This window comes from Dipteris shenzhenensis, chromosome 7, assembly GCF_047967505.1.
Source record: "Dipteris shenzhenensis isolate YYH24624 ecotype China chromosome 7, Dip_SZ_1.0, whole genome shotgun sequence".
In the NCBI taxonomy this organism is placed as follows: domain Eukaryota; kingdom Viridiplantae; phylum Streptophyta; class Polypodiopsida; order Gleicheniales; family Dipteridaceae; genus Dipteris; species Dipteris shenzhenensis.
The window spans coordinates 37,228,391-37,243,477 of record NC_141602.1 but is presented as its reverse complement, the minus strand read 5'-3'; positions in this window follow the sequence as shown (position 1 = coordinate 37,243,477).

The following is a 15,087-nucleotide window of genomic DNA, read 5'->3' as shown; positions in this document are numbered from 1 at the left end:
TATTAATCTATAAATTAATATAAATATTATATAATTATTATATAAATAAATATATAAATACATTAATTAAAAAAATATAACTTGAAAGGGAGGTCTTCTAGCATATGTGCTTTATATAATACTTATTCTTAAAACAATGAAGAATTAGTGAATATATTGCTATTCTATACATTATTAACTTAAAAACTAATATAAATATAAATTAACTATTATATAAATTTAAATAAATATATAAATTATTAATATTATACATTAATAACATTTAAATTTTGTTTGAAGTTGTTGAGTACGCAATAGGTGGGGAGGTTTTAGTGGTTTTGAGGTTGAGAGAGATTTGTAATAGATTATTTTTTTTTGTTGAGGAGTTTTTTGGAGAGATTTATGATTAAATTTCGTTTTGAAGTTGTTGCGTACGCAATAGGTAGGGTTTGAGTGGTTTTGAGGTTGAGAGAGAAATTTGTAATAGATTGTTTTTTTTTTTGTTGAGGAGTTTTTTGGAGAGATTTATGATTAAATTTTGTTTTGAAGTTGTTGCGTACGCAATAGGTAGGGAGGTTTGAGTGGTTTTGAGGTTGAGAGAGAGATTTGTAATAGATTGTTTTTTTTTTTGTTGAGGAGTTTTTTGGAGAGATTTATGATTAAATTTTGTTTTGAAGTTGTTGCGTACGCAATAGGTAGGGAGGTTTGAGTGGTTTTGAGGTTGAGAGAGAAATTTGTAATAGATTTTTTTTTTTTGAAAAATTGTTGCGTGCCCAATAGGCTAGGAGAGAAATTTCTGAAAATAGGTTGTGAGAGTTTGAGGTAAAAAGGAAAATTTGTGGGAAAAAAGATTTAATGCAAAAATGGTTTTTTGAAGTTGTTGCGTACACACAAGTTTTTGAGAAAAGAATCGGATTTATAAAAAAATTCAAATTTACAAAAACTTGATTCTTAGAAGTTCTTGCGTACGCAATAGGTTAGAAATGAACTCACCTCTTGCAACATTTTGAAAATTTTTTAGAATCCTGTAACAGGTTGATGAGAGGAGAGAAGCGTGGAGTGTAAAAGAATGATCTTTGAATGAAAGAGAGAATGAAGAATGTTCTACTTATAGTGAACCTAAAAGAACTAAAAAAGCCTTAAAAACTAAAAAAGCTGACTTGACCTAAAAGCTACCCATTTCCTATAAAACTCTACTTCTTCTCATTCTCTCTCATAACTTTCCTGGAGCTCCACCACCTCTCTACCCAGGTACTTCCTCCCTCCCTCTCGTCCCTTCCCTCTTGCTTCCCATCTCCTCTCCTCCCGCTTCCTCTCTCCCCTCCCTTCCCCTCTACTCCCTCCCATCCCTTGCCCTCCCCTCCCCCTCCCTTCCCCTCTCCTCTCCCTTCTTCTCCTGCTTCCTCTCTCCCCCTCCCTTCCTATCTCCTTCCGCTTCTCCCCTCCCTCCTCCCGCTTCCTCTCCTCCCCTCCCCCTCCTTTCCCCTCTCCTCCCCCTCCCCCTTCCCCTCTCCTCCCTGCCCTCCCTTCCCTGCCTCCCCCTCCCCGCCGGCCCCTCCCTTCCCCTCCTCTCCCTCCCCGTCCCCCTCCCCGTCGGCCCTCCCCCTCCCTTCCCCTCCTCTCCCTCCCCCTCCCCCTTCCCGTCGGCCCCTCCCTTCCCTGTCTCCCCCTCCCCGCCGGCCCCTCCCTCCCCGCCGTCCCTCCCTTCCCTTCTTCGCCGTCCCTACCTTCCCCTCACTCTCCCCCTCCCCCTCCCCGTCGGCCCCTCCCTTCCCCGCCTCCCCCTCTGCCTCCCCTCCCCGTCGCAGGCGAGAGGTAGGGAGGGAGGGGAGGGGGTTGACGAGAGGGGGACGCGGGGAAGGGGGAGGGGAGGGGGCCGATGGGAGGGTGGGGAAGGGGGAGGGGAGGCGGGGAGGACGCGGGGAAGGGGGAGGGGGAGGGGAGGCAGGAGGGCGCGGGGAGGGGGCTGACGGAGGAGAGGAGGGAGGGGGGGTTAACCCCCCCCACCCCACCTGTTGCATGCGCAACAGGTGGGGTGGGGGGTATTATTCCCCCCACCCCCACCTATTGTGCACGCAACAGGTGGGGTGGGGGGGGTGAGGCGAGGAAGGGGGAGGGGAGGTGGGAGGGCGGGGGGAGGGGGGACGAGAGGAGGGAGGGGGAGGGTTCAAACCCCCCTGTTGTGCACGCAACAGGTGGAGTGGGGGTAATAATACCCCCCACCCCACCTTTTGCGTGCGCAACAGGTGGGGATAAACCCCCCTCCCTCCTCTCCTCTCGCCCTCTCGCTCCCTCCCCGCCCTCCCTTCCCCGTCTCCCCTCCCCCTTCCCCGGTCGTTAATCCCCCCTCCCTCCTCTCCTCCCCGCCCTCCCGTCAGCCCCTCCCCCTTCCCTGCCTCCCCTCCCGTCGGCCCCCTCCCTTCCTCCCTCTGCTCCCTTCCTCTCTCCTCCCGCTTCCCCCCCTCTTCTCCCTCTTTTTTAAGGCGAGGAGCGGTGAGGAGGATGGAAGGGGAGGGAGGAGGGAGAGGAGAGGGCGGTCGGGAGGGAGGAGGCAGGCGGGGAGGCGGGAGGGAGGAGGAGAGGAGGTAGGCGGGGAGGCAGGAGGGAGAGGAGGCAGGCAAGGAGGTGAGAGGGCAGGGAGGGCGCGGACGAGAGGGGGAGACGGGAGGGAGGGGAGGGGGTCGACGGGAGGGCGCAGACGGGAGGAGGAGGCAAAGAAAGAGGAAGGGAGAGGCGGCGGGATGGGAGGAGGCGAGAGGAGAGGAGGGGGTTAACCCCCAACCTATTGCGCACACAATAGATTGGGGGTTAATCCCTCCCCTACCCTAAGCCCCCAAAGGGCTTTAAATTTTTATTTTATTTTCAAAGACAAAAATTAATTTAATTTAATTTAAAAAAGAAAAAAAAGATGAAAAAAATTAATTAACTCATGAAAAGAAATAATTTTGTCCCTACATGATCCTCTAGAAACTCAATGACTGCCATAAAATTCTTGTGAATAGATATTGACCAAATGCCAACTTGTAAGTTCTCAAACATAGCATCAAGAAACTGCATGCACCCGAATCGAAGTACCTACCTTTGTTTGCCCATGCGTAGACTTTCACAATTCTTTGACCGTGAGAAGCACACATTTTTTTGAGAACATCTTGCCCTATTAAAGATTTCACCACATGTTCAAATCTTTTTGAGGATTTGTGATTATGTGGATACCATCTTGCATCATAAAGATTTTGCCACATGGCTGAATCTTATGTACGCTTTGTGATTGTATGGGCACCATCTTGCAAGAGAGAGAGAGAGAGAGAGAGAGAGAGAGAGTTTGCAAAACTGGGGAGGGAGAGAGATCTCATCATGTGTGGGCACCATCATGCAAGTAGGGGGGAGAGAGAGAGAGAGAGAGAGAGAGAGAGAGAGAGAGAGATTTGGGTGTAGGGGAAGGGGGCAGATCTCATCATGTGGTCAAATGTTTTTCACATGAAAATCTCTAAGGCTGGATTTCCCTACCAAACTTTGAGCATGAATTTTTGGCCATGTGGTCAAATTTTATGGAAAAACTTAGAGCAAATACTTTTGGTTGTGTGGTCAAATTTGTATACATGTGGCTTAAATAATCATCTTGGTTGAGAAAAAAGCATTAAGTAAACATAATGGGACTAATCACACAAACCTCCGTAAACACAAGCCAACTAAGAATACAAGATGTCCAATGCTATAAAAGATTCAAGATTTCTAATATTTGATTTAACACCTTTTGTTTTATCTTGCATAATAAGCGCTTCAAGGTGTCTTTTTCTTTCTTTGCAATGGCTGCAACTTTGCCACTAGTGTAAATGTCAAACACAACTTTATGTGCCTCTGTGAATGCTTCTATTGTGTTTTTGCTCATACATGTCTTCTTATTTATTAATTCCCTTGCGACCACTACTTCCTCTTCCATGACCTCATCAAATTTCTTGCCCACATATTGCCCAAATGTTTACAAAAACGAACCTTAGTGTTAGGATAAGTAACATAAAATAGGGATTTGGGGAAATCTAGGAGAGGGATTTGGATCCACAAACAAGATGGAGAGGATATCCACAATATCAATTTGGGAAACACTACCTCCCATGGTTGCTGTAATGGACTATCCTTTGGGAGTCTTTGATGTGGTTTTGATGAAGAAACAAATGCCATCCATTAATCTCTTCTATATTTTCTTATTTTCAAAGATCCACGTCCCACTCAATGGTTGTTCCACATGACGTGCAAAGAGCTACTCTTTATCCCTACTCTTTCCTTACCATATGTAGGCAATCCTGGCCAGCCGCCTTACCCCACAATAACGGAGAATGGAGGAGAAGAGCATGCCATGTGTCACAAAGAAGGAGCTCTTGGATGGAGGCTTAGAGGGGGGAGGTGGAAAGACAAGAGGCAGGCTTTGGGGAGGACAAGAGGTAGCTTTAAGGGCAAGGAGGAGATAGAAGGATGGAGGAGGTGGAAGGTCACCTTTGGGAGGAAGGAGGAGATGGAAGGTTAATGGAATGAAAGGAGGCGATGGAAGGTTAATGGAATGAAAGGAGGAGATGGGAGGTCTCAGAGCCATGGGTTAAGACTTACCCAAAATTTCAAAATCCAATCCAAGTATGGAAGGTGAATTGATTAGCAATTTAAGAATCAAAGATCCACCTTCAGATGGGGAGTGGTTGAGGATGATCATGCATCTTTGCCCGTGCAAAGCACGGGTTTAGTACTTGTCCACTTTACTTCAACCACTACTCCTAAACTTATAATCTAATTGTAGCACGAATCTAATCTTCACTTTCTCTTCTCCCTCTATCTACTCCATACTTGTGGGATAACCATAAGAGTCTTTCCTCTATCTTATTTCCTAGATTTACAGAAACTTGAATTAATGTATAATCCTCATTTCCCTTATCCCGCTATAGTAGCATGATAAGAGTAACATTACATCAGTTAGAGATAAGGAAGGAACATTGTGACAATAAACTCCACACTTAGCATGAAAATCCAACTCATTCCCATGGAACAAATATAGTAGTCCCCCCCCCCGGTCCCCCCTACCCCCCATCCCCTCTCACACACACACACACACACACACACACACACACAATCATCACAAGAGTAAGCAACACTACATAGTCCCACTACTAGATGGACCACTAATCTCAAGTCACCCATGCCTCACTAATTGTTCAAGGGATTTGATACATGTTTAGTGGATTGCAACAGGGTGTTAGAAATAATTCATTGCCTCAAGGAAGACCGAGTATCCTTGGGTGTCTAGGAGGTGGTGTGGTGGAGGTCCTACTTATAGGAGGGAGGCTTGAAAATCAGTGGACACACAAATCTAGTAAAGGGTTTATATTGATTTGTCGTAGATTTTAAATGCAAGGTGTAGGTTTCTTGGTTCTTGTGGGTTTTCTAACACTTCTAGTTCTCTTTTTACATACCATCTCCAAGTGTTATAGGTGAGCATCAATCATGTTGGATTGACACGACACAATTCCAAGTGTATACACCACACATTGGTACGCAAGAAGATGAGACGGGGGAATAAGTTTGCAACATTTATTTATATTCCTTTTAGATTTCCAATATATTCTTTACGAGGGTTTCAAACCTACTCAAGCATGCAAGCTTTTGTTTCCAATGCACAAACATGTATACTTTTGTTTCCAATGCACCCATGAAAGGTTTTAATTTGAGTTTTTTTGGGTTTCAAGACAAGGAAATAAAGAGTTTTCTCTTTTAAATGTACAAATAATAAGACTTGCTAAACTTATTTTGTTGTCATGTCAACCTCTAGATCTTTCGTGTCTATCCTAAATAATTTTCTAGAGCTTTGGTGGCCAATACAATAACATACTTGATTTGAAGGGGAAGCCGTGGTGGGACCATAATTCCATTTGCATGATACCAAAAGCTGTGGGCGTTAGTGTTGATTTTTGAAGGTTTTGAAGGGCGAGGAGGGGATGAGGGAAGGGGTGGGGGGGTTTAAAAGGGTGAGGGTGGGAAAATGGGTGTAGGTTTTGTTCTATAATCCCATTGCATGGTGCCACATGTTTGGATGCTAGTGTTTATTTTTAACACACTATTCTAAAATTTTGGACTTAAGTAAAGTCCAATTTGAGAAATGGACTAAAAAAAAGTCCAAAAATTTTGAATATACTAGTAATGTTGTTTTTTGAACTAGATTTGACAACTCCAAACAAAAGATTTGGTGATTAAGTACTAAGAACATCAATGCATAACCAAATCTCTTACAGAGGTGGTCTACATAAACATCTTCATAACTTCTTATGAATTGAGCTACTATCACCTAAGAACATCAATAGATGATCAATTCTCTTAGAAAGGTGGTGTAAATAAACACCTTTATGTATAAGTGGTGTGCACACACCTTTATGACCATTTCTTTTAGAAAGGTGGTGTACACAAACCCCTTAGAAAGGTAGTGTACATAGATCCTTACCAACGTTGATGTTTTCTTATCTACCATAGGACCTTCTATGATAAACTGCACAAGTTCAACTATCCGTGACACTGCAAGGTCTTGCAATTCATCTATGAAAAATACACATGGCTTCTCCCAAGCATGACCGCTCATTGTTATGAAATGCTCTGTATCAATGCCATTGATGTGTGCAAAATTTGTATCATTCTCTGATAGCAAGATATCATAGGATAAGTTGAATGGAGAACCATCATCTAAACCACCAATTGCTCTACCTTGGGCAGTGGACTGCAAGGCCTTTTTCTTGATGTCCATATATTCTGTCTCAACAATCTTTGGCATTTTAGCTCTTAGATCCTTTGTTAATGTGGCATCTACATCCATTGAAGCCAACCACTTTCTAGCCCATGTCTTATCAAGGAGTTGACCTAGGCTAAGTGCTTTCTTCTTATCCACATTAGTTGACTTGCCAGCTAACTCATCATCATATTTCAATGAAAAGAATAGTGCTGAGAGAGCAGCCTCACTTTGAATCATTCAGGTGACCACTTCATCCAAGTTGCTATGCTTGCTCTTCTTTCCAAAGAAGTAGTCACTGCTTAGGATCTTCTTGCATACTTCTTTTGATATTGCATCTGGAACAAACCTTAATACTCTCCACCAAACAATCGACACCAGTTTCATTATTTGCTAGTGAAAGAAAGATGTTTGTTGTTTCGTATACATCAAAACCACAAACAAAAGCCAATTTATAGATGTTGCGTTAGGAAGATTCATTGGAGTAAATTAAATTGCAGTATTGATATATGCAATAGGATTGTTATAGAGCTTTGACATCCATCATATAAATGTGGTGTTCAAAAATAAAATTAAACTTGCAACAACTGTCAATTTTTATTTGGTATATTAGATTTATCAAATTAATGCCAAATTCATATGTTTCTATGTTGATAAATTGCACTATTGACATATGCAATAGGATTATGGTAGAGCTTTGACATCCATCATATAAATGTGGTGTTCAAAAACACCGTTCCATCACAATAGAGCTCGTGAAACTCTCCATCACAATAGAGCTCATGAAACTCAGAGACATGGTCTTGATAAAAACCTTTTTTTAAATTGCTTTCTTGTGCTAAATATAATCAAAACCATTGACACATAGCCAAATTTGCAACTAAATTTTGCATCACATCGTATAACACAATCATTAACAATTCCATACTAGTATTCATACTCACAAAGTAGCTCATCTCCGAAGGAGATATCCTTTATGGTTTGCATAGTAATGTAGCCATGGGCACTCAAATCTCCTTGTGACTTTTGAGTCCAAGGTGGTAGCTTAGGGATGTATACAAATATAACATTTGTTCTTTCTTTATAATACATTGAGCTATTTTATATCCAGCAATGTTTCCATACAATACATCTCCCACAATACATTTCACATCTGTCAATGGCTTAATGGATGGATCTTCAAACATTACATAAGTCTTCATCCTTGGGAAAAACTTGAGGAGAGATCTCCAAGTATCATAATCATACTTTGGACCATTATATACCATCAAATCTTGTTTCTTCTTGATGCTCGTATGTACAAAAAGACCATATCCTACCCTAGGTATTGTTGATTTCTTTACTTCATAATGGATGCCATTCATTTTGAACACGTGCTCAATGGGTATGGGCAATTCATGTTTCCATAAACCATTGGATGCAGGATCAAAATTTGTAATAAGATAGCTCTTCAACTTTTTAGGACAATCTGCAACACCTATCATATGTTTAAAATCAAAGAATCATTCTTTTAGTGGAGGAATACAAACTCACATCACAAAGCACAAAGCATTTTTTGCACAAGGTACTAACTCAATGTCTATTAATTCTTTCACAAAACAAATTGAAACATAATGTTTTGCAAATCGAATCTAACCAAATAGTGTCCAAATATAAATTAGAATGTAGGTACAAATGTTTTAGCTGAGCATTTGTGTCTGTAACTCTAATTAACAAGATCACCCAGATTCACTAAGGGTTGTCTATGCAATAAAATTGAATCAAGTTGGCTAAAAATGCCCTTGCAGCATCAGCAGTGATTCCCCTTTCCTTGCATCCAAGAACCATAGCAAAGCGTTTTGCCTCCCTATCTTTCAACGGCCCCATTTTGGCAATTTTTCCTAGCATGCATTCTTCCTCTTCATTCAATGTAACATGTTGAGCATGCACCATACTTCTTGTAGTAGACAAGTCCCTCTCACTCTAGTTTTGGTTATAGGTGAAGCAATACCTTTCTCTGTGTCTTTTTTTGAACTACGAGTAGACATATGAGATACGACATTCATCCTTTCGAGCACTTCTTTGTTTTTTTCTTTGAATTCAAGGATCACTGGTTGAAAATAATAGAACATATCATGCCCTTCGAGAATCGGAGCTTGACCAAATTTGTTAGAGGAGATGGCACTGCGCACATCTACTGCATCATCTAGCATCTGTAGGTACGACAATAACTCATGAAACAAAATAGAATCGCCACAATCTATATCAAATTTTATAGGGAAAATGCAATTTTCTACTGGATTAACACAACCCGTGTAAGGCGAAACGTCAATGAACACTGTTTTTGCTGGTTTGCATTCCTCTTTGAAACAACACCACACTCTCATTAATGGTTTAAACTCTGCTTCCACATTCATCCTATCTGGTCGAATGATTCTACTCTTTGTATGCTTGTGGCATGCCATCGCACCCCAAACCATGAAGAAATGTAACTTTCTGTTAACATGATGCTCCAAAGTGTCCAGCATGTGTTGCACCATGCCCTTTTCTCCTCCAGTGGACCAAATGCCAACATGGCAGTGATCGAGCAACCATTGTAGAAACTCTAAACAGCCAGGATAGAGAACAAGCCAATGCTTCCCATTGTGCAAGCTCATATGTTTGTTTGACTTCAAAAAACAACGCTCGAGCAATAACCCTTTCAAATCTATTATCACTGCTAGTCTTATTTTTGTTATCACCTCTTTTGACATTATTTTTGAGGGTGACATTATGTCTTCTCCTTTACCTTCTAAGATTTCTTCCTGCACCTTGGCTTCATACAATGACATTGCATCTTCTCCTTTACCTTCTAAGCTTGCATCCACATCTGTCAATGGAACATTATGTTGAGATATCAAGCTCTACCCCTGATATATCTCCTGGATGACTATCATTTATGTCACCGCCTATGTTAGTTGTACTCGTGGTGTAGTTAGACTACCACGTATGTTTTTGGTTTGGGTTCACATATGAACCACGTATTCTAGGTTTTGACATATAGGGTATTTCCCTCTTCTATTGTATTGTTGTTGTGTGCAAAAGTGAAGAAAGGCTTCACCATCCAACCTTGTGTCCTCTCTCTTTTGTGTGTTGTGAAGAAAGCTGAACTTGAGTCTCCTATCTCTCTCCCTCTTTCTTTACATGGTATCAGAGCCTTGTTCGTGGTAAGGAGCTCAAGAAAGCTAGCCAAGTTTGTGGTGTCCTGGTAAGAGGACCAGTGAAGCTTTCCTATTTCGAGTTTGGAAGCAAATCTCTGCAGGTAGCATAGCCAGAAGTGCAGGAGTGCATTGCTTCAGATTGAGAGGCCCTTCGCGGTGCGGCGAGAGCGCAGTATATGCTGCGGGATAGGGCAAAGCCCTGGGTGACTTTATTTTTCTGATTTGAGGCCGTTTCGGGGCCCGTTTTGAAGGCGGAAGTTCTTCGCAGGCACTCAGAAAAAGGCCCTATTTTTGCTGTGCGACCACCGCGCGGCTAGTCGGTGGAAAGGTGCCACAGAAATTGCATCGTATGCCTATGTGCAGAGATATTGGGAGTTGCAGATTCATGCCTGTTGCCTGTTGATGCAAAATCGTCACGAGGAAGTGACTGTGTGGTGAAATACCACTTTCGTCAGTGTTGCAGATCTGCCCCTGTGAGGCTTTTCGCAGAAGTTTTGTTATTTGCCCTTGTGAGGCATTTGCTGTGTTTACAGGTTGCTGTTGCAATTCGTGATTTGTAAAATGTCTGAGAATCTGTCTACCATTGTCAGTGAGAAGCTTGACAAGAATAACTTCCAAGCATGGAAGTTCAGGATGACAAACTTCCTTATGGGAAAGGGAGTTTGGGATTACATCAGTGGTGAAACTGCAGAACCAGTTTTGGGTACTGCTCCCACTCCTGCTGAATTGAAGGCCTTTAAAGAATGGCATGAAAAAGCCAGAAAATGCCTGTATTGGCTGTCTGTTAGCATTTCAGATTCTATGATTGTGCATATACAGGATGTAGAGACGCCTAAGGAAGCATGGGATACATTGGTGAAGCTGTATAGCACAAATACCAAAGCACGAAAGATGCAGCTAAAGCAGGAGTTGCACAATGTGCAAAGGAAAAATCTGAATATAAATGAGTATTCCTTGAAGGTGAAAGGCCTTGCAGATTCTCTTGCCTCCATTGGAGCACCTGTTGATGATGAGGACTTAGTGTCCGTGACCTTGAATGGTCTTGGGAAAGATTATGCACAGTTTCGGACATCCATTGGAGTCCGTGAAACATTTCCTGATTTTCAGGAACTTATTGCTCTCTTGCTGAGTGAAGAGCAAAGGAATGGTGGTTCAGCCACCTCAACTTCTCAAGAGACTGCTTTCTACTCGAATACAGGTAGAGGCAGAGGTAGAGGAAGAGGCCGTTTTGGTGGCCGTGCAGGAAATCAGAACCAACAGCAACAACAGGAAAACCAGTCCTATGGAGGAGGACGTGGTAGTTCTAGAGGCAGGGGGAGCCAAAGAGGCCGTGGTTCATGGCAAAGGAACCAGCAAGTAAATAGCAGCACAGAATGCTATTATTGTGGAAAGCCTGGACACAAGGAGAATACATGCTATAAAAAGCAGAGTGACATCAAAAGTGGGAAGTTGCAGCAAAGCAACTATGCATCATCAAGTGGGCATGGTGACGACAGAAATGAGCACCTTTTTGTGATGCAGCATATGGTTAACTCCATGTCAGGAGATGCTGCAGCTTGCAATGATGTTTGGTATGTTGATTCAGGTGCCTCTAACCACATGACCAGTCATGGTGAGTGGTTTCATGATGTTAGAAATTTGGATAAGCCAGGTTATGTTGAAACAGGTGATGATACTGCGCACCCAATTACGCAGGTTGGTAAAGTGCCATTGGCTATGCAGGATGGCAAAACGAAGTACTTGGCAGATGTACTTCATGTTCCAAAAATCACTAAGAACCTGGTTTCAGTTGGCCAGATGGTTGAGCAAGGTCTGCAGGTTAGATTTAATCCTGATGGATGCTTTGTTGAGGACCTGAAAAATAAGTGCCGCTTGGTTGCAAAAGGCAACAAAAATGGTAGAATGTTCACCTTGGATGTTGATATGCCGGAGGTGAAAGCTGCTATGTTTGCGCATGGGAGAGGTGTCATTGCAGATATTGAGATATGGCACAAGCGCATTGGGCACGTGAATATACAAAGGCTGAAATCTATGCAAACGAAAAACATTGTTGCAGGTTTGCCTAAATTCAGAGTTGAGGGAATGCAAAAGGTATGTGAAGCATGCCAAATGGGTAAGCAGGCCAGACATGCATTTCCTAAAAATGCTAAGGTGAGCAGAAGACCTTTGGAAGTGATCCATTCAGATGTTTGGACAACCAAAGCTGCTTCTATTGGTGGATGCCATTATTATGTGACGTTTATTGATGACTACACAAGGAAGGTGTGGATTTATTTTATGAAGCACAAAAGTGAAGTGTTCAGCCATTTCAAGGCTTTTAAGGCCATGGTTGAAAAAGAGAAAGGTGTGCATATTAAAGTGCTAAGATCTGATGGAGGGGGAGAGTACTTTTCAGAAGAATTTTGTGAATATCTGAAAGAACAGGGAATTCAAAGGAAGTACTCATGCAGGTCTACCCCTCAGCAGAATGGGGTTGCAAAAAGGAAGAACAGGCATATTGCAGAAGTAGGACGGGCGATCCTAAATGAGAAAAACATGCCTGATTATTTTTGGGCTGAAGCAGTAGCAACTGCTGTTTATATTATGAACAGAACCCCCACTGCAGCTGTCCATGGCATGACGCCTGAAGAAATGTATACAGGCCAAAAACCAGATATTTCTCACTTGAAGGTATTTGGTTGCATAGCTTATGTTCATGTTCCTGATGAGAAGAGAACAAAGCTAGATCCAAAGGCAGAAAAATGCATCTTTATTGGATATGCTCAGCACCAGAAAGGGTATCGCTGTTATAACCCTTCCACCCGCAAAATGCAAGTGAGCAGAGATGTTGTTTTTGATGAAATGAGCAGCTGGTATGCACCAACTGTTATGGTAGGAGATGCAGATGCAGGAAATGGGAATGCTGCAATAAATGCAGAGCAGCAATCTCAAGCCTTGAGTGGACCCAGAGAGTCCTCTACTAGTGGATCTAATGCATGGACAGGGAGATTGAGATCTAGTGAATCGTCACATGGCAGTCCTGATAGTGTTGTGCAGGTATCACATAAGGGAAAAGAAAAGTGGACCATGCTCCAGTATTTGATGTGTCTGCTGGTAACTCTCATGTTGATGGAGAGTCAAGCGGCTCTGAAATGAGCCTTGATGAGGAACTTGGGATTCCTTCTGTTGTTACACCTGGTGCAAGGAAAAGCAGGCATGATTTAAAGATGCCTGCAACTGATCCAGTTGTACGGAGGTCCACTCGTATTAAGTATCCAGTTGACAGGCTGAGATATGATGGGTATATAGCACATCACTATGCTTATATGGTCAAGGTTCTAGAGGAGCCAGAGCCCACATGTTTTGAGGATGCAGCAGGGCATAAAAATTGGGAAGCAACTATGGATGAAGAGATGGCTGCCTTGGATGCAAACCACACTTGGGATTTGATGCCTTTGCCTCATGATAAGAAGGCTATTGGCTGCAAGTGGGTTTACAAAGTAAACCACAATGCTGATGGCCCTGTTAGCAGGTACAAGGCAAGATTGGTTGCCAAAGGTTTTGCACAGACATATGGAATTGACTATGAGGAAACTTTCAGCCCAGTTGCAAGGATGGCAACCGTGAGAGCAGTAATTGCTATGGCTGTTGAAAAGGGATGGTCTTTGCATCAGATGGATGTGAAAAATGCCTTCTTGCATGGTGATTTGCAGGAAGAGGTTTATATGATGCAGCCAGAAGGTTATGAGGATAACTCACACCCCGATTTTGTATGCAGGTTGCGCAAAGCCTTGTATGGCTTAAAACAGGCGCCGAGGGCATGGTCAGACAAGATAGGGCAATATCTTGTCACTATTGGATTTCAGATTTCCAATTCAGATTTTTCACTTTATGTGAAAAGGACAAACAGAGGGATTGTGCTTATAGTCATCTATGTTGATGACTTGATTATTACAGGTGATAGTGATGCAGACATTAATGAAGTGAAGCTGCTGTTGAAGCAGAAATTTGAGATGAAGGATTTGGGAGAGCTGCGTTACTTCTTGGGCATTGAGGTTATTAGATCCCCGAGTGGGATATGGCTGTTGCAAAGGCAATACGGTTTGGACATGCTGTCCAAATATGGGATGACAGGCTGTAAGCCTATCTCTGTTCCATTGGAACAGAATGTGAAGCTCAATGCAGAGTCAGGTGAGCTTCTTGAAGATATTACTATGTACAGGCGCATAGTAGGTAGCTTGATTTACATGACTATAACCAGACCAGATTTGAGCTATGCTGTGGGGCTGGTGAGTCAGTTTATGCAGGCACCGAGGAAGCCACATTTGGATGCGGCTAGGCGCATACTGCGGTATGTGAAGTCCACATTGCATTATGGACTGTTTTATGAAGCTGGGTGTGCATTACAGGTACATGGATACACAGATGCTGACTGGGCTGGTAGTGTCTCAGACAGGAGATCTACTAGTGGTTTTATGTTTTCCCTTGGGAGTGGTGCCATCAGTTGGAGCAGCAAGAAGCAGCCAACAGTTGCCTTGTCGAGCACAGAGGCTGAGTACAGGGGTGCAGCAATGGCTGCATGTGAGGTAGCTTGGTTACGGAAGCTACTTGGAGATATGGGACAGTCAGTTCATGCAGCAGTTGTCATTCATTGTGACAACATTAGCAGCATCATGCTTGCTAATAACCCAGTTTATCATGCTAGAACGAAGCACATTGAGGTGCATTATCACTTTGTGAGAGAGAAGGTTCTAGCTGGTGAGATTGATCTTGTCTATGTCAGCACTGAGGAGCAGGTGGCTGATATTTTTATGAAGGCATTGGGTACCGAGAAGCTTCGCAGATTTAGGAGCTTGCTTGGTGTACGTGAGATGGATTTGAGCTTGAGGGGGAGTGTTGAGATATCAAGCTCTACCCCCGATATATCTCCTGGATGACTATCATTTATGTCACCGCCTATGTTAGTTGTACTCGTGGTGTAGTTAGACTACCACGTATGTTTTTGGTTTGGGTTCACATATGAACCACGTATTCTAGGTTTTGACATATAGGGTATTTTCCTCTTCTATTGTATTGTTGTTGTGTGCAAAAGTGAAGAAAGGCTTCACCATCCAACCTTGTGTCCTCTCTCTTTTGTGTGTTGTGAAGAAAGCTGAACTTGAGTCTCCTATCTCTCTCCCTCTTTCTTTACAC